This window comes from Hyperolius riggenbachi, chromosome 1 (genome assembly GCF_040937935.1).
Source record: "Hyperolius riggenbachi isolate aHypRig1 chromosome 1, aHypRig1.pri, whole genome shotgun sequence".
In the NCBI taxonomy this organism is placed as follows: Eukaryota; Metazoa; Chordata; class Amphibia; order Anura; family Hyperoliidae; genus Hyperolius; species Hyperolius riggenbachi.
Window position 1 is genome coordinate 395853358 of NC_090646.1, and position 23242 is coordinate 395876599.

General features: G+C 41.3%; 1 protein-coding gene across 10 annotated transcripts in view; it reads right to left on the minus strand.

The window, feature by feature from the left end:
- LINGO2 (leucine rich repeat and Ig domain containing 2) overlaps nucleotides 1-23242 on the minus strand; it is a 2118418-nt gene that overhangs the window by 1144086 nt on the left and 951090 nt on the right. Inside the window, exon 1 of one of the 10 annotated variants that reach the window (XM_068234727.1) lies at nucleotides 7499-7790. The exons of the other annotated variants lie outside the window; for them this stretch is intronic. The gene's annotated coding sequence lies outside the window, so the exon portion shown is untranslated. Of the gene's footprint in view, nucleotides 1-7498; nucleotides 7791-23242 lie in introns of those variants that run through there. 10 annotated transcript variants of the gene reach the window in all.

Consider the following 23242-nt stretch of genomic DNA (forward strand, 5'->3'; position numbering starts at 1 on the left):
GAATACCTTGGGGTGTCTTCTTTCTAAAATGGGGTCACTTGTGGGGTTCCTATACTGCCCTGGCATTTTAGGGGCCCTAAACCGCGAGGAGTAGTCTAGAAAACAAATGCCTCAAAATGACCTGTGAATAGGACGTTGGGCCCCTTAGCGCACCTAGGCTGCAAAAAAGTGTCACACATGTGGTACCGCCGTACTCAGGAAAAGTAGTATAATGTGTTTTGGGGTGTATTTTTACACATACCCATGCTGGGTGGGAGGAATTTATATGTAAATGGACAATTGTGTGTAAAAAAAATCAAACAATTGTCATTTACAGAGATATTTCTCCCACTTAGCATGGTTATGTGTAAAAATACACCCAAAACACATTATACTACTTCTCCTGAGTACGGCGGTACCACATGTGTGGCACTTTTTTACACCCTAAGTATGCTAAGGGGCCCAAAGTCCAATGAGTACCTTTAGGATTTCACAGGTCATTTTGCGACATGTGGTTTCAAGACTACTCCTCACGGTTTAGGGCCCCTAAAATGCCAGGGCAGTATAGGAACCCCACAAATGACCCCATTCTAGAGAGAAGACACCCAAAGGTATTCCGTTAGGAGTATGGCGAGTTCATAGAAGATTTTATTTTTTGTCACAAGTTAGCGGAAAATGACACTTTGGGAAAAAAAAACAATTAAAATCAATTTCTGCTAACTTGTGACAAAAAAATAAAAACTTCTATGAACTCACCATACTCCTAATGGAATACCTTGGGGTGTCTTCTTTCTCAAATGGGGTCATTTGTGGGGTTCCTATACTGCCCTGGCATTTTAGGGGCCCTAAACCGTGAGGAGTAGTCTTGAAACAAAAATGACCTGTGAAATCCTAAAGGTACTCATTGGACTTTGGGCCCCTTAGCGCAGTTAGGGTGCAAAAAAGTGCCACACATGTGGTATTGCCGTACTCGGGAGAAGTAGTATAATGTGTTTTGGGGTGTATTTTTACACATACCCATGCTGGGTGGCAGACATACCTCTGTAAATGACAATCTTTTGATTTTTTTACACACAATTGTCCATTTACAGAGTTATTTCTCCCACCCAGCATGGGTATGTGTAAAAATACACCCCAAAACACATTGTACTACTTCTCCCGAGTACGGCGATACCACATGTGTGGCACTTTTTTGCACCCTAACTGCGCTAAGGGGCCCAAAGTCCAATGAGTACCTTTAGGATTTTACAGGTCATTTTGAGAAATTTTGTTTCAAGACTACTCCTCACGGTTTAGGGCCCCTAAAATGCCAGGACAGTATAGGAACCCCACAAATGAATCCATTTTAGAAAGAAGACACCCCAAGGTATTCTGTTAGTAGTACGGTGAGTTCATAGAAGATTTTATTTTTTGTCACAAGTTAGCGGAAATTGATTTTTATTGGTTTTTTTCAGAAAGTGTCATTTTCCGCTAACTTGTGACAAAAAATAAAATCTTCTATGAACTCACCGTACTACTAACGGAATACCTTGGGGTGTCTTCTTTCTAAAATGGGGTCATTTGTGGGGTTCCTATACTGTCCTGGCATTTTAGGGGCCCTAAACCGTGAGGAGTAGTCTTGAAAACAAATGTCTGAAAATGACCTGTGAAATCCTAAAGGTACTCATTGGACTTTGGGCCCCTTAGCGCAGTTAGGGTGCAAAAAAGTGCCACACATGTGGTATCGCCGTACTCAGGAGAAGTAGTATAATGTGTTTTGGGGTGTATTTTTACACATACCCATGCTGAGTGGGAGAAAGATCTCTGTAAATGGACAAATGTGTGTAAAAAAAATTAAAAAATTGTCATTTACAGAGATATTTCTCCCACCCAGCATCGGTATGTGTAAAAATACACCCCAAAACACATTATACTACTTCTACTGAGTACGGCAATACCACATGTGTGGCACTTTTTTGCACCCTAACTGCGCTAAGTGGCCCAAAGTCCAATGAGCACCTTTAGGCTTTACAGGGGTGCTTACAAATTAGCACTCCCCAAAATGTGAGGACAGTAAACACACCCTACAAATGACCCCATTTTGGAAAGTAGACACTTCAAGGTATTCAGAGAGGGGCATGGTGAGTCCGTGGTAGATTTCATTTTTTTTGGCGCAAGTTAGAAGAAATGGAAACTTTTTTTTTTTGTCACAAAGTGTCATTTTCCGCTTACTTGTGACAAAAAATAATATCTTCTATGAACTCACTATGCCTCTCAGTGAATACTTTGGGATGTCTTCTTTCCAAAATGGGGTCATTTGGGGGGTATTTATACTATCCTGGAATTCTAGCCCCTCATGAAACATGACAGGCGGTCAGAAAAGTCATAGATGCTTGAAAATGGGAAAATTCACTTTTTGCACCATAGTTTGTAAACGCTATAACTTTTACCCAAACCAATAAATATAGGCTGAATGGGTTTTTTTTTATCAAAAACATGTTTGTCCACATTTTTCGCGCTGCATGTATACAGAAATTTTACTTTATTTGAAAAATGTCAGCACAGAAAGTTAAAAAAATCATTTTTTTTGCCAAAATTCATGTCTTTTTTGATGAATATAATAAAAAGTAAAAATCGCAGGAGCAATCAAATAGCACCAAAAGAAAGCTTTATTAGTGACAAGAAAAGGAGCCAAAATTCATTTAGGTGGTAGGTTGTATGAGCGAGCAATAAACCGTGAAAGCTGCAGTGGTCTGAATGGAAAAAAAGTGGCCTGGTCTTTAAGGGGGGTAAAGCCCTAGGTCCTCAAGTGGTTAAGCGATGCGCACATACTTGATTCTGTGAATGAGTGCTTAAACCAAGTTCCCTCTAACATGGAGAGCATTAAGATTTGAGATAGATGTAAATCCTGAAATGTTCCAGAGTTTAACACATTTCACCTTGTGACTTTGTTGATGGACTGAAATGGCATGTGCTCAGTGCAAACGTTCAGCGAGAATATTGAAGGACATTGTGTTACACTTACAATACCTGACCATCAATCAAGTTTTGCATCAATTGGGGGCAGAATCAAGCTAAGTCTGGCCATCCTTTTTGCCAAGTATGTCTGTTGCTAGCATCTACATAAGTCCCAGTTAATTCCTAAAATATTATTTTGGATTTAGAACTATGACCTAGCGACCATAAACATTTGCTTTAGAAGTCTGACCCCAACATTCTTTCATTTTACTCACTTTGTAATGTGAGAATCTGTGAAAAAAAGTTAGGCTATGTATAAGTCTGCATAATGCAGAGGCAGGAGCATGGTCATGGATTAGGAGTTGTCAACTATCAGGTCCAAGTTTTGAAATCTACATTGGCAATATTACATAATTTGCAGTTTTTTTATGTGACAGATGTCAATAGATTCTCTCATTGCCACCAATTTAGTTTGCTGAACACAGAGTTTGGTCTCAGTGTGCACTCCATCATTCAATTGACACTGATTGTTGGGAATACATGCTATTTTTGCTTGATAATAGCAGTTAAGAATTTGTTCCTTTGAAGTTGCTTGTCATAGTTTGCTTGAGACGTCCTTGTGAGAGCTGTTTTATTTTGATAACATAGAAGATACTATCTTGCCTTATGGGGTAATGCTTTATATGCCTACCTCTTCTGCATATAAAACTACATTTAAGTTAATTTTATCTGCTATCCTGTAAGAACCATGCTTTTTTAAAATTACATTTCTAAAATGGATATGATCTGTCTCAATATCAGCAGCCTTACCTATTAATTTAGATTGACTCACTAACCACCAACCAGCAGATCCACCATTCAATAAGGAGTGAAAGGGTGTCAGCAAAGCAAAGCTATTGATCAAACCAGTGCTAGAGTGGAAGGCAATAGATTTAATGATGACTTAGCTTTATGCCTACACATCCTTGGGCAGCACAGTGGCATAGTGCTCAGCAATCTCGCTTTGCAGTGCTGAGTCCACTAGAGCACTATCTATATAGAGTTTGAATGGTCTCCCGGTGTCTTCCTGGGTTTCCTCCAGGTACTTCAGTTTCCTCACATACCCCAGAAGCATACATATAAGTTAATTGGCTTCCCATAAATTGGCTTTAGACTATGATACATACACTACATCATATAGACATATGACTATGGTAGGAATTAGACTGTGAGCCCATCTAAGGGACAGTTACATAACAAGACAATATACTCTGCACTGCGCTGTGGAAGACGTCGGCGCTATATAAATACTAAATAATAATAATAATAATAATCCTACCTCTAACAGCAATTATTTAGCCTAGTCCCCACCACCACTGGACCGCTGAAAATTATACAAATCTACCACGTTCCCTAGACCATCTTGAGTCCCTCAAATAACAAACAGTAGCAACTTGTTACATGAACAGCAGTGGGGGAAGTAGAGGAAGAACGAGCTGCAGCACAGCAAGAGGAAGCTGGCAGAGGCAGTTCCTGTCTTATCTGAATCTGGCTGAAATTACTCTTTTGCTTCTCAACACTCAAGGTCAGGTATTAAAAAAGTGGGGTGAAAAGAGCAAGGCGTGTAATGCCAACACACAGGATTGTTGCTGGGACAGTTGCAATAAACAGCCACAGTGATTCATTTTTTGTGCCAGCAGGATAGTGGAACCCCACTAAGCTGGCCATTCAGGAGTGGCATCTCACCTGTTGAGCTACCATGCATTTTATTTTTGAGCATGGATTTGTGTTAGACACTGGGTGAAAGAGGTTAATGCCAAGCCATGATGTTTCATTCTTTGGATGAGGAAAGTGTTTGAAGTTGACGTAGAGAATGTGAAAGGATAGGGTTAAAGGGGCCGATACACTGGTCGATTTCAGCCATCGATCGATTCTACGGAATTAATCAGAAATTGATTCTATCAAATCTATTGATCGATCGATTTGTGTCCGAATTTAAACAATTTCGATTGATTTGGTCTATCTGACAAGATGGAAAATCTAGGTTGACCTGCTGCTGGCAGCAGATCGATGGCCCATAGAGTTGCACTGGATCTACTGGTCCAATAATGCCTCTACATCGATTTCCAATAGATTCCTGTCAGATTCGACAGGCATCTGACAGAAATCTATCTGATGGTCAAATCTGCTAAAATTCTGAAAAAAGTGTATGGCCACCTTTAAAGATGTGCAAAAGACAAGGCGTTATCACTGATAAGAGGTGACCAATGATTGATATAAGACTTCCAGCAAGAGCAATTCAATAACGGCTGAATCTGATTGAATCCATGACCGATATGCAATCACGGATTCGAATCACGACGTTGAATAGTGAAAAAATGCAGTCGTAAATCACGGCTTTTTCGTGATCACTGATTATATCCGAGCATCACTGATTAGTATTATTATTTATTGTATTTATAAAGTGTCAGCATATTTCACAGCACTGAACAATGAATACATACAATGATACAAAGGATGAGAGACGTAATATAACAAGGTTATACAACATTGGACAAAGTTTGGTCAGTAGTGTGAAAATGGAGGAAATTGGAAAGGTTTGACAATGTTAGGCATTTCAAGTAGCTTTAGCAGGAAACTTTTGTGTTGATTTGATTTCACGAACACAAAAACACCAAAGAGTTGTGTACAAAAAGTAGCTACACTGCAAATAATTTGTTGCAAGATTGTTCATATTATGTAATCAAACAATCGCTTTCATTATTGCATGCTAATAATACTATAAAAAACATAAAAAAAAATTAATTCTGTTGTCAGTATTTATATTATCTTATAATATTGCTCCCTCAAGAATAATATATAAATTCCGTTAAAGCTTTGTCTTAGCCCATAATAGATTTTATTTTATGCACTACAGCTGACACTCTCAATTGAAGCATCAATAACGTTTAAAGAATCTCTGCCTATTTTATTGTCTCAAAAATGTGTTCACACAGTTAGCGAACTGCATATTCTCTTTTCACTAATAAGCAATAAACATTTTATTGTCCAGTGAGCCTAAGGGCTACATCAGCTACAGTTCATTTTTTCCCTATTGCAAGAGTCTATGTACGGTTCTGCAGATTTTCAATTTTGTTCTAAGACAGCAAATGATTTGCCGCTGGTAAAATCATAAAAATGCAGAATAATTGATATTGCTCACTGTTGACCTAAAATCAGTCAGTTCCTAGTGTTCCTGATATTCCCAAATACCCATACTATTTAATATCAAAAGCGAATACTTGAAAGTATTCTTCTTTAAAGCGGACCTCCACTGAAAAGTGCACATTACATAGTTACATAGTTATTTGGGTTGAAAAAAGACATACGTCCATCGAGTTCAACCAGAGAACAAAGTACAACACCAGCCCGCTCCCTCACATATCCCTGTTGATCCAGAGGAAGGCGAAAAAACCCTTACAAGGCATGGTCCAATTAGCCCCAAAAGGGAAAAAAATCCTTCCCGACTCCAGATGGCAATCAGATAAAATCCCTGGATCAACATCATTGGGCATTACCTAGTAATTGTAGCCATGGATGTCTTTCATCACAAGGAAAGCATCTAAGCCCCCTTTAAATGCAGGTATAGAATTTGCCATAACACATTGTAATGTTGAAGTAATCACCTGTTGTGTTTTCTTTCCTGAAGACCCGTATCTGCCGGTTTCTAGTGCATAGCCCCACCCCCTGCTGAAAGACACGATTGTGTTTACTCTATCCCGAGCTATGCGCCAGAAACCAGTGGATACAAAGCTTGAGGGAAGTATTAGAGGGAAAAGACTCATCTTGTCTTGCACTCCTTACTGAATAGGCACTGACCCTAGCCAGGAATTGAACCCTGGTCTTCTATGTCAAAGGCAGAGCCCATAACCAGTACACTATCCAGCCACTGCGATAACTTTCCATTACAAGAAAATCTGTGGAACCAAAATGGCAGAAAGAAAAAATGTACCTGTATGATTTATGATTTCCACAACTATTAAAATAAACAAATATGATAAGATCACTTCTATGGCATTTGGGCCTTATAATAGTGACTGGATAGTGTACTGTGTAGAGCTGTACAGAGGCGCCAGTAGGATAAAAGACATTAAAATGTTTAAAACATTCGGGATGCGGTGGTGGACCAGCCAACCCAAAACAGACACAGGTACTGTTGATTCAAGTAATAAATAATTTATTTATATACTCCAAAGACAATCCTACTGGCGCCTCTGTACAGCTCTACACAACAACAATCCACCCTTGGTGGAAGGGTGGTACACCCTCTTTTTTTCCTCTATCCACAGAGAGCGACGTCTTAATCCTGAGTGGGGACAGGCTTGGTCTTCCCACCTGCCTTTTCAGTGGTTGCCTTGGAGGTAACCCTGGTTTGTAAGTACAATACTTACGTTTCATCATTATCATTCGCACTCCTCCAATACAAACTACACTATATTGGGCTCTCGGTTTTCTACCTTTTATGGATAGTGTACTGGTTAAGGGCTCTGCCTTTAAAATGGGTGACAGAGTTTGAATCCTACAAATTGATAGAGGAAACATCACACAAACTTACTATACTTACTGGACGTCTGCTTATGCCTCAATAAAGGAGACTGGATAGGCCATGAAACGATCGTCGGCTTGGATGGTTGGATGTCGTGTTTGTGTGCATTGGGACAATAAAAGTCACATTGTTCCTGAAAAGTCTGTGTGCAGATCCCTCTTTCAATTTGTTGGACTTGTGCTGCTACGGGCTCCTCGCACCAGCCTCGCTCCATCCCAGGTGTGCAAATCTCTTGATTGAAGGTTTTGATTCCTGGCTAGGGTCAGTACCTATTCAGTAAGAAGTCCTTGGCCAAGACTTCCTAACACTGCAGGGTGGCCCCTTGAGCATGTCCTTAGCAGCTGCAGCTCTTGAGCACTTTGAGTTCAACAAGAAAAAAGCACCATGTTAGGATTATTATTATTATAATATCTATGATCAAATATGTTTAGTGAACTTACCATGTAATAAAGCTGACTAAGCTACAAATGATATCAAAGTGCAGGAATCCTAGTAGAGGCTAACAGTACCTACAGTATCTCTAGTTTGGCTAGTAAACAATTGCAAAAAATGAATTGCACAAAAACAGTACTGTACTTAAATAATATCAGGGACAGAAAGATGGAGGCAGGGCTTCTTGGTGCCTTGTCGCACCGCGTAGTGCTTGAGTTTGGCGCAGCTATAGCAGCAATGCTATAGTCCGCATCCCATGCATGGGTAATTTTGGGGATCCTGTGACCTCAAATTATTTTTGTCTCTGAGTTACTACGAGTCGGAGGAGGAATAGTAATTAGTGCTACCCAAAATTTCACCGGCAGCAGAGTGAGCCGCCATTTGGACTGGTGGCAAAGTGCCATGTACACATTGAGATCCCCATAGAACCATCTCTTATTTATGCAAATAGCAGTATCTGGTTGTGGATAGGCACACCTTGCCGTGGATGTTGGGTGCTCAGCATTGATGCAGAAGCAACATCGATCCAATAACCGCAATTCTAGTTCGGCTGGCACACCAGTATTAATAATCAAGTTTTATTGTATGCACAACATGACAATTGTTTCGGGGTCACGGCGGGTCCCCTTCATCAGATAAAGTGCAGACATATTCATGCAAATAGAGTCACTGGGTCAGCCTTCCTTCCCCACTGTAACTAGTGGAACTGTGATATCACTGACTGCCCATAATAAATGCAGCCACTATGCCACTCTCCCCCACTGTAGCAGTGTGGTCATTAAGTCTCTAGCCAGAAGCCACATGTTACCCTGCCCACCCTTCCCTCCTATAAGTAGTGAAGCCAACATGCTACACATCTTCCTCCCCCCCAATAACAGCACCGGCACCATGATCCGTCATTCGCCCATAAGTAGAGTAGCATAGCATTGGGCTGTAGAGGAGTATATTATCTTCTCCAGCATCAGGTCCAGATCCTGCTTCCCAATCACTTCTACTGTGCATCTTCTTGCTTGCCATGTCAGTGGCACTTGAGAAGACAAGGTGAGTGACAAGAGCTGCAATAAAGAGGAGGAGGATATAGGAGAAGGTAACTCCTCCATAAGCGACTCCTGTTCAACTCTGCATAAGGGTTGATGGTGAGGAAAAACATATATTATGAAACTGTAACATGCATAGATTTTTTTTCAACAACTAAAGCCGTACATTCGAATTAAATTGGTGAATGGAGTATGGTAATATGCATTGCACAAACTTACTTTACAGCTCAGCTGACAAGCTATTAATAGAAACCTTTTAGTGTTGCTCAGTGAAAGTAGTGCAAAAATTACATGGCTTGAACTAAGTGACAACTGTGTAAAGAATCAGTTTCCATGCTTCAGTTAGTTTATTATGAGAAGGTCATAGCTCATAAGCTCAACAATAACAATACTCCAAAATGAGGAGTGCAGTCACGTTAATCTATGATATCTACTGCAGCAAAACAGAGTTCATTTAAGCATGTGTAAAAAAGAAACAGGGCCTCTTTAAATTACATTGTAAAGTTGAGGTTACTTAATACTTTTGCTGAGCAGGAAAGAAAGCACATGCACCTCGTGTCCAATGCAAGTGATTTATTCACCGTTCTGAGCATATTTTATATGTTGCCAGGTCACCATATCTATCAGACATTGGTGATGGCACCTTGTGCAGCTGTGGCAGTGGAGGTGCGTGAAGGACACTGCAAGAGGGCGAGCTTACCAGGCTCTAATAGATTGCCTGGTAAGCATTCTACCAGTAAAACATACACAATAGTTGGGTATGGAAAAATAATATTCTACAGCGGTATTTCAGTGGGACTCTCTCTTCTATACCTGTAGATATTTTTGAAGAAGTAAGAATAGTATTTTATATGCAATGTTCTACAAGGCCTCTACGTTTCTTTGTAAGACTATAACACATGTTCATACATATTTCTGAAGAATCTGATGATTTTTATAATATATACATTTAACCAGTGAAATTCCTGAAATTATTTTTCTGCACAGTATTTAACAGCTACACCAAGAATCCAATCATAGTTGGAATCTCTACTAGTATTATCACCATTAAATAGTCAGTTGAATTTTAATCATCTGTAAATAATGCATGCTTTGTTTCTTTCTAAGGCCATGTTCACAGTGTTGTGAACGCAATAGTTCCAGACTTTGATGCCGCACGTTATGCTCACATTGCGTTGGGTACAATGAGGCATACAGTCAATGAAAAGTATGCTTCACTTCTACTGCTAACATGTGCATTTACTGGTAGCGCACTGCATGCAGTGCATTACCATGCCGCAACCTGTTGTTATTGTACCCACTGCACTGTGAACGTCACATAAGGGGTGCATTACAGTGCAGTAAGCCACATTACAGAGCAGCCATTACACTGCACCACAAGGCATCACTGTAAGCATAGCCTAAGAAAGAGTGTCAAGCTGGCTGCCCTCACTGTCTCACAGTTGCTGGTCTCACTGTCCCACAGTTGCTGGGTTTACAGTCAAAACCCCCACCCCAAAAATATTTTGGCCGTCATATTACGTGGAAATGGTATGATTGGCCAATCAAAATTGGATGGGTGTATGCACCCTTATAGTGAAATGGATAAAGGGGTGTAATTTTTGACCCTTTACTATTTAGAGCAAATGATTGATATGATTGATTGTACAAGTTTGTTTAAGATGTATACAATAATACATATTTTATTTAACCTCTTGAGGACCTGAGTGTTAAACCCCCCTAAACACCAAGCCATTTTGTTTTAAATTGGCCACTGCGGCTTTAAGGCCAAGCTGCAGGGCCACTCGACACAGCACACAAGTGATTCCCCCCCCCTTTTCTCCCCACCAACAGAGCTCTCTGTTGGTGGGATCTGATCGCCCCCCGCAATGTTTGTTTGTTTGTTTATTTGTTTGTATGTGTATGCTTTTGTAATAAAAATAAGTGATTTTTTTTTCAACTGTAACGCCCCCTTCCTTCCCCCGCCAGCCAATCTCCGTGATCAGTTGTCATAGGCCCCAGCCTATGACAGCCGATCACCTCTGTGTCTCAGGAGGGGACAGCCGTGTCACACGGCGGTCCCCAGTACAGCGCTGTACATGTAATCAGACGGCGGTCACGCCGTCTAACCTCTTGAGGACCGCAGTGCTAAACCCCCTAGTGACCAGGCCATTTTTAGTAAAATAGGCCACTGCAGCTTTAAAGAGAACCTGTACTGAGTAAAATTATTTTAAATAAACACATGAGGTAACTTCAAATGAACATTACATAGTTACCTTGCCATCCGTTCCTCTCAGAAGCTCACCATTTTCTTCTGACAATAATCCCTTTCAGTTCTGACAATATTTTGTCAGATCTGAAATATATCCGTTGCTGTCAGTAAAATATCAGTTGCTGTCAGTTATAGCTGAGAGGAAAACTGATGTACCAGGTAATGTCCATGTTTCCCTATGGCTCAAGTGGGCGATGTTACAGTTTAACTGTGTGCTGACCAGAAAGCTGTTATGGGTAATAGCCATTTTAAAAATGGAGGACGGAAAATTCCCTTGATCACAGTGAACAAACAGGACGAGGGACAGGAGAAAGACACTGAGGTGTAGACTACATGGAAGGTAAGTATGACTTGTGTGTGCTTATTTTGACTTTTATTTTCAGTTCAGGTTTTCTTTAAGGCTAAGCTGCAGGGCCGCACAACACAGCACACAAGTGATCTCCCCCCCCCCCCCCTTTTCTCCCCACCAACAGAGCTCTCTGTTGGTGGGGTCTGATCGCTCCCCCATGTTTATTTATTTTTTAATAAATATTATTGTTCTTGAGGTTAAAAATTAATAAATAAATCCTATGTCTTTCTTTTTTTTTTATCCTTATACAATCATCTTTATCGGTCTTTAATTATTTTATTTTTTGCTTGTTTCTTCACATTTGTTCATCTTATGTTTACTTTCATCTTCTTCTACAGTTTACATCTGTATAGCTTATTCTTTGTTTCTTAATTCCTTTTTTTTTTTTTTTTTTTTTTACTATTTTTATTTGATTTCTGTTTTTTACTCTTTCAGTTTTTTGTTCTTCTTCTATTCTCCTGTTTTTCATTTGCATTGCATATGCTAAATATCATCCATTTTCCTGACATCCCACTGCAATACTGATCAGAAGCAGGTTGGCAGCTAATCTGAATTTATCACCATAGTCTCCTATTATTGGTCTATTATGTGCATCAACAGGAATGGGGTTCGAAAATTCAAATAAACCTTTAACTGGAAAGTCAATCTCTTAATTTACCACTGGGAATTATTATTGGTCTATGCATATGTTATCTGGTATTGCTCAAGGTGTGAAGCCTCATCTGGTGGGCTCCAAATTTGATGAAGAACATCAGCCAGTATTGTACAATGTGTTAGAATTTAAGTAGGCCTCAGTTACTTGGCCTGAGTTTTATGTAAAAGGTTTGTCCGCAGTGTATGCCTTTAAAATAAATAGAGTTCTTGTGATGCAGGCAGAGGCATCTCAGGGTCTGCGTGTAGCGCAGATACTAAGAACATGTTCCTAAAAGAAGGCCACCGGCCTACTCTGACCTCAACACGTACACCACAGGAACAGTAAACATAGGCCGTGTTTACCAAAATACCAAATTCCAGTAAGTAAAGGAAAGGTGACATTGAATATTAATCGAGTAGGTGTGTATTATGACACCACGAGGGGGCTAAGCCAATAGTCGTGGCGAAGATGATGTCATATTTAACTCTTTCCTATCCGCTATTAAAGATGCGGGACGGGCGGACAGAGGGCAGTCTCTCTCTCTCTGATTCCTGCTATGCTTCCTACTTTAATGCTGACTGGAACCTCTAAGTATTTTCATTCTATATGTAATCTGATATGATGTATGCTGTACATAGGTAGTCTAGTGTAACGTAGTTTAGAAAGAAGGTACCTGATTGACTTCAGCAGGAAGTTTAATCAAGAAGCTTGTAACGCAACATGAAGATTGGCGTGGCTAGGATATGATGAACTGTATCTATCTGTATTTCTGTTTCCTGAATAAATAACGTGAATATTGAAGAAGCCTGAGAAAGTCTATCTCCTTCTTGCTGTGATGAGTCATGTGTGCAACTCTTGCTGATGAGTTGCTGGTGCCAGAAAAAGGTGATAAGAACAGTTTATAACAATGGTGCCAATTAAACCCTTCGCTGTCTAGCAAAACAGGCAGACGGGGCCAGGAGCCGAAGTTTTCAAGGTATTCCACAGCGACACAAGCGGAGTAGATGCTGACGGGAAAGCTTATCAACCTGATAAGTCGTGTGTGTGAGCCAGCACATGGGCTGTAATTCGAGGAAATTAGCGGCGAAACTCTTGGACGTTAAACTTTAGCTGCATGTGCACTGCAGTTATAAGCCTAAAACAGGATTGCAGGTGCTGGAACGCCCCGAGGGAGGCTGGTCGCAACTGCCTCTGGAGAAGCCGATCCACTGAGCCAGAGAGATTACGCTCAGGAGTTCCAGGGGGTCCAAATCAGAAGTTTCGCGGGGGAAAGTTGCGAAAGCTGATGAATTGCCAAGAGTCCGCAGATCAAGCATGTATGATTTACGTTGTTATGTTGCATTATCTGTGTTGCAGCTTGGAGTCTGCGTATTTTTTTACCTTTGGTGTAAAGCGTACATAGTACGGGCTTTAATGTTTCTGTAATGTTTGTTACGGTTTCGAATGTGGTTACATCCACATTTGTCGCAGGCAGGTTTTTTTTTTTCTCCGCTGTATAGTTGTTAACGGTGGGATTTGCTGGGTTTGTTTTGTTTTTTTTCTCTCTCGCTTTCTCAGAGAAGCTGTCTGCATAGGGGTGAGGACAGCTTGGAGTGATGCCAGCGATGCTGCAGTCTAGCGTAGAGCGCCCCGCAGTAGAGGAGGGGGGGCGGCTTTTGAGTAGTAGAGGGAAGAGAAGGAGAGAGGAAAGCGAGTGAAAGACAGTTGTAAGCTGTAAGGTTTAGAAGTGTGTAGGGTTTAAAGCATGTGTTAACTGTTGGGCTGGGTAGACAGGAATGCACAGCCCACGTCTCTGGGTCGCTTTGAAGGTGGGAAACAGTTCATAGCTACAGCTGAGATAATGGGTGAGGTGCCACTGTACTCTGGCATTTTTTTTCGGTCAGCATGTTCTTTCCTCTTGTGAAATGTTCACAGCACGTTTTAGTAGTTCTGAGCTATGTCTGGGTTAAGCGGATGGCTGGGTTGTGAAAAAAGTCGTACGTCACTGTGGATCATTAGGTCTGATAGCATTTGGGATTACAGCTGTGACGGGATTTTTTTTTCTTAGGTTTGCAGGCATCCAAGAGTGTATGTAGCGGAATGCTGATTTTCTGCACTGTGTATCGATGCTATGTGCGATTATGCATAAAATGTTTGTTCTGTTTAAGTTTGTTTTTTCTCCTAAGGTTTAGAGGATTGAGAGGTTGCTATGGGAGCAGCCATCTTAGCTGGCAGTCCAGGACTCAAAATGGTGGCAGTGGGGAGGGCCCGCCCCCATGAGTCATGGCCCCCACACGTCATGGCAGGGGGGAGGAGGGGCTGGGGGGATCCACGTCACGTCAGGCTGTGCTCGCGGCTCCGGGCAGAGCAGCTGAAAGGAAGGGGGGTTGAAATACAGAGACATTCTACTGAGTATCTTGCATCCCAAAGTATTTCCCCAGAGCCTTTCCCTGGGTCCATGGAAAGGAATGCCAGAATACGTGCACCAAGCCATTACTGTAAGACTAGCATGGTCACGGACAGGAAGTGTTTCCCAGCTAGGTGCAGGAAGACACCAAGCAGCGCAGATCAGGAAAGTATCTGTAGTGAGTGGCTTATGGGATTATTCCTTTAAGTGAGACACCTTAATGGGTGGTGCAGCATGAGTTCCCAATAGAGTAAAGGGGGGACAGTGCATCAAGGGGTGCCGGAGTTGGAAAAAAGGAAGTTGACCAATCCAGGTAACCGTCGCCGTGGCTGCAGAGTGGTGATGTTTTTGGCTTGGACCAGTACAACAGAGTAACCAAGCAGCTCAGGGTGACCCAAACCACTCGGAATGTATAGGTGGATAAAAGGGACCAAAAAGACCTTCTACTAAAAAAAGCAAAGTTTGGTGTAATTTTCCTTCTTAAAACAGAAGCAAATCTGCAATAATTCAGCTATAAGTGAACATTTGTGGTTACCCACAATGCACTGCTACGGAATATGCAAATTATCCCTCTTTGCCCTTGGTTTGATATGACACTAGTGCTTCTTCTTGCTTGGACCAGCCCCTTCTTCTTGCTTGGACCAGCCCTGGGGGCAGGGCGCTACTTCTTCTTCTTGCTTGAAGGTTGAGGCACTTACTCTATTATATATATAGATGCTGAGTGTTGTGTAAACTGCACATATTAGAGAATGATGCAATGTTAGAATAAAACACTATATAACTGAAAATAAAAATATCAGAATATTTTCTTTGCTACTAATCTTCTAGTAATTATCCATACTACACAACCAATTCATTATACCATAATTTATTTTTTTGCTTCAGTGTATCTTTAAGCCTCCAGCAAGCGAGAAATTACACAAATAATTTTGATAGTGCTCTTTCATCCCATTTTAAGTGCAAAATACTGAAAATGTGTTTTAAACAAGAGATGAAAAATTATCTCCTAGGACAGTGATCTGCAAACTTGGCTCTCCACCTGTTAAAGTGGACCCAAACTAAAAATACAAGATTTCAGAAATAAAATCTATTTTCTAAATTATAATAATAAATAGCAGCCTTTTTTCAGCTGCATGGTGACAAATATAAAATATTTTACATTTATTGGAGAAACCTCTCCCTTCCTTTTATATTGCCGGCAAAAAATTCGGCAAACTGGTGGAGTAGATGGTGTCCAGCAAAGGAGGAATTGCTAATGGCTGCCACCTGTATAACCCTAGTTATGCAAAGAGGAGCGTGAAAAGCATGCACTGAAATGCTCATAGGCTTGAAGGAGTGTTTATATTTGTATGTGTCAGATTGGTGCAACTATAATATTTTGAATTAAAAGAAATGTTTGGTTTGGGTCCGCTTTAAGGAACTCCAAGTCCCACAATGCATTGCAGGAGTTTGACAGCCACAGTCATGATTCATAAAGGCAAATGCACTGTGGGACTTGTAGTTCCTTAACAGCTGGAGATCCAAGTTTGCCGATCACTGTTTTCTGCTCTCTCTCTTTAATACCATTTAAAAATGTAAATAGTCAGGCATAAAATATTACATTGATTATTTAAAATGTAAATAAATATTACACAAATGCACTCTTTTGTCAAACATTGATGACAGAAACATGTCTTTAGGAGAGGCTGGAACAGTAGGCATAAAGGTGCTCGGGAGATAAGGGACAGGAAAGATTGGCCCTCAAAGCGCCTTTAGAACAACAAAGACTTACTTATACTGAATTAAGTATTGGATGACAATGCTCATCCCACTTCTGTTATATCTCTTCTTCAAAGAAAACATTACAATATTAAAAAGTGCTACTAAATAGCAAAAAAATATTCCAATCAGTTTTAAAATCACATCATTTTGGAGGAAGAAGCGAGTGACCCTAGCATGAGTCACTCATTTCTACTTCCTTTTCCTTATTATCCTTCTTTGAGTTATTTTCCTGGGAGACGCCTGTATCTGATTTCCAAAGCCATCTAGAACTCTAAAACTACAATGGATAGACTTTGCCTCAGGCAGCGCTCACCCATGATGGGTCCCACCAATTATTAAAATTGTAGATAAAGTTGATACATATACAAATACTGTATTTACAGTACATTTTAATATTTTAATATTTTCAAACTTCAATAATTTTTTCAAACACAACTTCAAAGGTCTTTTGTCTCTGATGTGAAGCAGGGCGCAAAGGGGGGAAATGCAAAGAGAGTGGGACACACATAATCTGGCTTCCTCTTTGGCACCCTGGTTTTTATAGCTGCAGGATGACAGTCATCGCCTTACATGATAACTGATGTAGCAGCTATTGGAGTTCAGGAGCCCAAAGAGGAATCCAGATCCCGTGCGTGGTGTGCGTCTCTTCTGGCCTGGATGGTGAGTTACTTACCTCTTGTTCTGCTGCCTTCAGCATGATGGGGGACTCTGGCTGCCAACACTAGGGGTACCTCTGACTACCTATACTGCAGAAGTCATTGGATACCTATTTTCTAGCTAGGGGATGGGGTTGGAGTGGAGGGGGTTGGCAGTTTCAAACAGCTGATAGCTGTCTTACTTGAGAAGAATGCAACTTTCGGCGGTATGGGTGGAAAACAGCAAAGAGCTCTTAAAGAGAATTTGAACTCTAAAATTCTTACAATAAAAAGCATACCATTCTATTCATTATGTTCTCCTGGGCCCCTCTGTGCTGTTTCTGCCAATCCTTGCTGCAATCCTGGCTTGTAATTGCCAGTTTTAGGCAGTGTTTACAAACAAAAGACATGGCTTGTGATAGGCTGAGAGGAGCTCAGTCTGTGACTCACACTGGGCCTGCAGGGGGCTTGAACAAGGTGCCTGAGCCCGACAAAGCCATCAGAGGAAAGAAGATTAGATTATATAACAGAGATAATACAGCCACTGTGCAACTAGAAATGGCTGCAGTAATCCAGACCACATTAGAACATGTATAGGAACTTATAGGATAGAAGAAATAAGGCTGAAAATGTTGTTACAGAGCCTCTTTAATGCAAACCAGTGCAGATGGGCAACTCCTCAGGACAGAACCCAGCAATCAAGTAAGATTGTCCCCTATATGTATAATGCCTTAATCCCTTGAGCCCCCTCAATACAAACTCTATAATATAGACTATAATCCAGCCTTTTAACCAGACTTTTCTGCATAAATATATTAATATTATGCTTATGTGGAACAAAAACAAAACAAAAAAGAGTCCTTGAAGTGGTCTAACACCCAGCATTTCAACTTTGCTTTAAAAGATTGCTTACAGCTTATAAACTATTATGCCAGATTTTTTTTTAGCAGAAATTCACTGAATGGATTAAACATGACATTTTAGTGCTGCATTTAGCTAGAAATACTCCTCCGTGCTTGCTTGTTTAGTTACAAATGTATCTATCTACAATGTAACAAACAAACACTGCTCTGAGAGAACAAAGAGGGCTTTCCTGGCAGGCTTTTCAAAGGTCTATTTGTATTACAAATAAAGATACATTTGTAACTAAAAGATAAGAACGGATGCGGATTCCTAGTTAAATCCAACACTAAAATGTCATGTTTAACCCATTCAGTGAATTTCTGCTTAAAAAAAATCTGGCATAATAGTTTGTAAGCTGTAAGCAATCTTTTAAAGCAAAGTTGTAATGCTGGGTGTTAAACCGCTTTAATTGAAAAGACGATTCACTTAACCAACAACACAGGGTGCTCACTCATAAAAAGACAAAAGGTTGCCTGTAAAGATAAATATTTCTGGTTAGCTAATGCATTAGATGAAAAGCTCTGAAATGCAAAAAAAATTTAAGAATTTTGTAGCTTTTCCATTTTTAAATGTTAGCCTTTCACAGTTTTGAAAAGAAGTGTGCTGAGGTAAAACAAAAACAACATGGCTGAAAGATATCTGTATTGCACATTCCTCTTTATGTTGATTAAATAGCTCAGTCTGCTTCCTATTGTATTGCAATATATCATTAACAAAATAATGTTACTCTGACTCTGCTGGGAACTAAAACCTGATAGCTGCAGATAATGGTCTCAGAGAGGAATGTGAACTGCTTGTGACACAATGCCGTGCTCATCTGCAGTGATCAACCTCTCCTTCTGCTTCTGTGCAAGTGATAAACTAGAAATAAAAAAAGCTATATTACATGTTTGTCTTTGCAAACCAACCAAAGCACTGCAAACTGTAAGATCAGATAATGAACTTGCTTTTGTTTCTCGTTTAATAGAACTTATTCACCTCTAACTTTCTTAACTAAGAGATATCACAGGAATTAAATGCATTCTCTGGGGCAAGATTTGCCATTGATGATGCTGATTTGAGGAATTATAAAATATACGTACAATTCTTGAAGTAATAAGGGCTGGAGATTTGGAGTTGCCCCTAGCTTTATCCATTAGCTGGTGCATAGAATACTGAACAAAATTGCTCACATTTTTTAATGGGTAACTATGTCCCCCTGAAGAGAGTAAGGCTGCATCTGCATCATCTCACCATTGCTGCTCTCGACAAGAAACAATGCCCCTGATGGCCATTAAATTCCCTGCCATATGCAGTTGCATGTGCATGATAACATCATTAACCACTTGAGTACCAGCAGTCTCTGGCCCCTTAAGGATCTGCTGGTACAAAAAATGGAGCTCATTGACGTCACACTGCACGGATCTGTTACTCTTGCTGTTTGCACCATTCTCCCGTCTCTGAAGACCACTTATTCTGCTGTCCCTATGACAACAGAGCTCCCTGAGTCACTCAGGAGCTGATTTCATTGGCTCCTGTGCATACTGTGATCACTGTTAGTCAATGTGATTGGCTCACAGTGATAACAGGGTCAGGAGCCAATGAAACTAGCTCCTGACTGGTTTACGGATTTCTGCTGTCATAGTGACAGCAGAGCATGTGGGTTGTAGCAGCAGGAGAGCGTATCGGCAGGTTCTTTCCAGCACGGTGATTGAAATCTACACCCTGGCAGGGTAACAGGTCCCAAAAAGCCTGGTCCAGAAGCAGTTATCAACAACATGCTGTGAGACAAAGGCTTGGGTACTTTCACTTCACCCTCCATTAATCCAGAGTGCAGGCATGGTGTCCAGTGAGAGTAAGTTGACTGGGATCACAGTCACATAGGAGAGTGTGGGGGCCAGTGTGGCACTTCATAATACTGAGGTGGAAGAGACCAAGTTAAGTGGAGCACCTCGTTGTCAGCAGCCCTACTGGCAGATAAGAACCTACCACATACAAAAAAAAGGAGTAAACATTTTATGATACACAGTATTAAATGGAACTCTATGTCCTAACAATAAATAATGATTGAGTCAGAGGTGAGAGACAAAGGTTAGGCTTACACAAAGGGTCAGAGTTAGTAAAACTAGCATTATTAAGAGGGGATGATATGGTTGATTTGGGGGGAAAGCTAGAGTTCAGATCATGTGAAGAATGGGATAATTTTCAGGATGATGGTGTACCATTTTATATTTGCCTATCTTGAGTAGTGATGGGCAACCTTCCTTTGTATCTCAGATCTGAAAAGAGTGGTAAGCTATTATGCTCCTTGTTTTTTAGAGTTGTAGAGCAGGTGTTCAAGAATCAACAATTCCATTTGCCTACAACAAAGTACCCTGAGTCTTCATTGTCACTGAGAACAACATTGAACTCAATAATCTTAACCAACATTGTCCTCAATAATCTCATCCCAACCACAAACAACAACAAAAGAATTATGGGATGGTGTAAAGGATTGCAGAGATGCCGCCGCGCGGTCTGGCGGCTGGGCGGCTGTCTCCGCGTTCATACTGGCAGTTTCCGCACAGCAGCATGCGTCTGGTTTGTCTGGGCCTTCTAGTGCACACAGATGGAGAGCTACGCGTGCGCGCGCTGGGAGGCAGGACCTTTATGCCAGGAGGAGAGGGATCAGCTGATCAGGTTGGTCAGCTGATCCCAGCGCAGACTGTCATTGGCTGAGTAGCGCTGGGTGGCGCTGAGGAGCGCTGCACTATATATAGATCTCGCTGGTCAGTCTCAGGTTTTCTGCCGTTGCGAATACATACGTGTGAGCACTCAGACCATAGTCAGATCCCACAGTGTGTTAGAACCAGGTGGACCTGGGAATTCACACTTAGCCAGATTACACTTGTGTCATTACTGTGTTATACTTTAGACCAGTTCCAGGGTGTTGTGACCAAGGACCTCACACCCAAGCTTAGGAATACTGTGTTATTGCTGTGTTATACTTTAGACCAGTTCCTGGGTGTTGAGACCACGGACCTCACACTCTAGACTAGGCCTCTGCTTTATCTGTTATGACCAATTGCTCTCTCGACCTCTCTCCTGCTTTCTGATTCGGTACCTATGCATATCTGCCTACCTGTTTCCAAACCCTGCCTGTACCTGGTTATCGAATCAGCCTTCTGTCTCAGTACCTTATCTGCTCGTGTGTTGCCGACCTGGCCTGGCCGACCCTTCTGGCTGTCACTCAGACCTTGAGTGTTCAGTCTGTCTGTACTACCTGTGACACTACCCTGCCAAGTGTCAGGTAGCTGCAGAGACCTCCTGTTCCTCAGAGAGGCCTCTCTGCAGTCCAGTCAGGGGCTCTATCCCTTAGGAGTCCTTTGGCTGCAGTATAGTCTGATTCCCAGTATTGCAAGGAATCACTGGCTCGCATGTTATCTCTATCCCCTTTCCTAGGAGATAGTTCACACACAGCCAAGGGCCACCTGCTCCTCGGGTGGTCCATGCTCATTGTTATCGGCGTCTCCCGCCCCATGGGAGACAGCCTACTGTTGCACCAAAACACTTACACTTTATCAGGTGTCCAGAGGTTAGTCATACTTGTATTATTGGTGATTCTGCAGATCATCAATAATCGGGTATATGTCTGTATTGTTGGTGATACTGCAGATCACCAATAATCAGATTCTCTCTGTGTGCTGACACCAATTTTTACAGATGGTAACAAAAATCTCAGTGGACCACCAAATTTGTGGAAATTTCTGTAGAATTTGTGCTCCTCCATGTACTACCTCTGCATGTAGAAGTTTAGTGCCTTCCTCTTGGCCTACCTGACATGTTTTTGTAGAACATAGAGGCCCATATGCAATTAATTTTTTTACCTGCTTTATCTCCTAGGAGATGATTTTCATCTTCTCTTTAAACTAAATTTTAAACATTTTACAATTGAAACAGTACCCGAAAGTTGGTGAAAAAGTACTATCAAATTTATTTTGAGTATTTTCTTGCTTGCTGGTGACTTAAAAGGCATTTTATGACAAGTTGTGAAAAGATCACCTAGGAGAAAACTCAGGAGAATGAGTGAATTGTATATGGGCCAGAATTGCTTATTCATTGGGAACTTCGGCAATGAAGAGGTTAACAATGTGGTGATTGGGTGTAAACTATTTCTGCAAGACACATGGGTGAATGACCTGCTGTGAACAAAGGCCAGCGGTTGTAGAAACAAATTTTTATCTATGAAAAAAAAATGGCCTGTTACAAAGTCAGAGAAACTATATTATCTGAGCAACTTAGTGATTGGGTGCAAATTGCTTCCCCGTGAACTATTAAGTAAGGGACCTGCTGTAAAGAAAATCATCAACAACTACATTTACTGAGCAATGTGGGGATATGGTCTATACCAATTCACTGCAACACAATAAAATAATTGCAAACAATAAAAAATGCTGCAAACAAAAAACAGCAACCGTAGGGACAATTTATTTAAGAAAAAAATTACCTGGGAAATAATTTTCTCTTCAAAGCAGGCTATTTTGGTGCTCATCGCTCAGTGCCGAGTGCTGAAGCTGGGTTCCATCATAGCACTAGTGCTATGCTGCGTTACCCGCGCAAAAGTAATTTGGGGATCCGGTGATCACCAGACCCTGAATTACACCTCCCTCTGAGTTGCTACAAGACGAAAGAGGAATAGCATTCAGCGCCGCTGGAGATTTGAGCAGAAGCAGGGTGAGCCATCATTTGGCTCACTCTGCACTTAACTCACCAGGGGGTTGATAATACATACAGGTTCTCTTGGGTAATCTCACCCATAAGATTAACTGAATGGCAAACTAAAGCCTCATCTACACGTGTAGATGAGGCGGCGATCTGGCGGCTCGATTAGCCGCCGGATCGCCTCTTCTGCGTCCCCGCCGTGTCCCCCATCGCCGCGTGTGCGCTGGAATCAATACCCGCTCGATTCGTCCCCGCGCCACGCCGCTTATCTTCCGCTCGATTCCCTGCCATTGTCCCCTCGCGGGGAACGAGCAGGGAATCGGCGGTGGGGAGATCCATCCTGTCGGATCTTATCAATCGAGCCGCATCAGCGGCTCGATTGATAAGGAACATCGCAGCCGCATCTACGCGTGTAGATGCGGCTTAAAGTTTGCAGCAAACTCAGATTTGTCTTCAATGCAAAGCTCATGTCTAATTCTGAGTCCAATCCACAAGGAGCCAGCACAGTGATTAAAGATATGCCGTTTAAAAGAAAACTCCTTTCCAAATGCTGGTTTTGAGAAATGTGCTATTTGCATAGATACATTACATTTCAGTCATTCATCACATGACTTGTCCAGGATTATTATTTAATCCCTCAGACCCCCTGCTGTGGGGCCTACTAGCAGTGTGATTATGTTTCCACCAGGAATCT